Raw genomic sequence first — 2,397 nt, forward strand, 5'->3', positions numbered from 1 at the left:
AGAGCTCCAAAGTATAAGAAGTAAATATTGACAGAATTTAAAGGAGAAATAGACAGGTCTACAATAAAACTCATAGACTTCAACACCATGCTTTAAATAACAGATAACACAATCAGAAGAACAATAAGTAGAAGATTCAACAACACTAAAAGTCCATTTGGCATGAATATATAGAGAACGCTTCAACCAACAAGAACAGAATACACATTTTTTTCTTACCTGAACATTAATAATTCTTCAGTTTATACCATATTTTAAGACCAAACACCAGTGTTAATATTTTAAAAATATTTAAATATTAAAATTATCCTTTCAGATACCAATTGAAAGAGTATTTAAATCAATAACAAAGGATAACTGAAAAATGCACAAAAATATAGAAAGTGAACAACACACACTTAACAATAATAAAGAATAAACCACCAAAAAACTAGAAAATACCTTCAGACAATTGAAATTAAAACACAATATTTTAAAACTACATGAATGTTGTATAAAGGTTGCCTAGAGTATAGAACCAATAAGATGCCTATATATAATAAAATATTTATTATAAGGAAATTGGATCATGCAATTGTGGAGGCTAAGAAATCCTTTGATCTGGCATATGCAAGCCTGAGATCTAGAAAAGCCAGTAGTATATTTCAGTCTCAGAAGGCCCAGGAACTAAGGGAGCTGATAACAGATTCTAGTTTGGATCTGTAGGCCTGAGAACCAGGAGAGATAGCGGCAAGAAAGATTGCTGTCTTAGCTCAAGCATACAGGAAGCAAAGAGTGAATTTCTCCCCCTCTGTTTTTTATCCAGTTCAGGCCCTCAACACTGGATGATGACTGCTCACATTGGGAAGAACAATCTACTTTACTGACTCCATTGATTGAAATGCTAATCTTTAAACACCCTCAGAGAAAAACCCAGAAATAGTGTTTAATTTGGGCTTCCCATACCTAGTGCAGTGACATATAATTATCACAGGTGCAGTGAAAACAGTACTAGAAGGAACACTTATGAGTATAAACACATATATAAAAAAGAAAATATATCTCAAATCAATTATCCAACTTTACAACAAAACAATTATCCAACTTTACAACTTAAGCAACTGAAAAAAGAATAAACTAAACCTAAAGTTATCTGAAGTAAAGAAATTTAAAACAATTAGAATAAAGGTAAATAAAATAAATATTAGAAAAAATAGAGAAAAATATGAAACTAAAAGTTGTTTTTTTTTTAGAAATGATCAATTAAATGAATAAATCTTTAGCTGGATTCACGAAAAGAGAGAAGATTCAAGTTAATAAACCATAAATAAAAGTAAAGATATTAGTATGAAATTTAGTGAAATAGAAAGGATTATAAGGAAGTTCTTTGAATAATAGTGTACTAAAAAATTGGATAATCTAGATGAAATACACAAATTCCTGGAAGCACAATTCCTAGAAGCACACACATTCCTAGAAAAAGTGAATCATTCTTTTATGAAGATGGTGCCAAAGGTGTAGAAGGAAGCCCTTGCTCCTCCCAAAACCAAAGCCAAAGCTTTTAAGGCCAAGAAAGTGGTGCTGAAAAGCATCCACAGTAACAAAAATAGAAGATTGACACATCACCTACATTCCCATGGTACAAGACACTGTGTCTCCAAAGACGGCCCAAATATCCTCAAAAAGGTGACCCCAGGAGAAGCAAATTTAACCATCATGCCATCATCAAGTTCACCTTGACTACTGAGTTAGCAATAAAAAAACCAGAAGATAGAAACACACTTGTGTTCATCGTGGATGTCAAGACCAATAAGAACCAGATCAAGGAGGCTGTGAAGAAGTTCTATGACGTTGAAATGGCCAAGGTCAACACCGTGATCAGACACAAAGGAGATAAAAAGGCATATGTTTTACTGGCTCTTGACTTTGATACTTTGGATGTTGCCAACAAAATTGGGGTCATGTAAATTGAGTCCAGCTGGCTAAATCTAAATATAAATTTTTCACTATAAAAAAGTGAATCATAAAGACAATGAAAATTTACATACAACAATAACTACTAAGGAGAATAGCTTTGTAATTAAAAACCTGACAAGCAAGAAAAGCCCAGGACTAGATGATTTCACTAATGAATTACTTTTAAAGAATTAACATAAATCCTCTTCAAACTCCTCCAAAAATGGAAGAGGAGGAAACCCTTCCCCACTCATTTTATGAAGTTGGATTAATCTGATACTACACATAGACAAAAGTACTACAAGAACAGAAATCTACAGACCAAATCCATTATGAATATTGATGTAAAATTCTTCAACAAAATACTGGGGAAATTAATTCAACAGAATATTAAAAAGATTAAACACCATGATCAAGTTGGATTTATTCCTGGAATGTAAGCTTGTTTCAACATGCCAGAAT

The 2,397-nt window shown here is 32.4% G+C and overlaps 1 pseudogene; it reads left to right on the forward strand.

Annotated features, from left to right (window-relative positions):
- Positions 1-1,476: 1,476 nt before the first annotated feature.
- On the forward strand, positions 1,477-1,946 carry LOC105260268 (annotated as a pseudogene).
- The last annotated feature ends 451 nt before the right edge of the window (positions 1,947-2,397 follow it).

This window comes from Felis catus (genome assembly GCF_018350175.1).
Source record: "Felis catus isolate Fca126 chromosome X unlocalized genomic scaffold, F.catus_Fca126_mat1.0 chrX_random_Un_scaffold_92, whole genome shotgun sequence".
NCBI classification, from domain to species: domain Eukaryota; kingdom Metazoa; phylum Chordata; class Mammalia; order Carnivora; family Felidae; genus Felis; species Felis catus.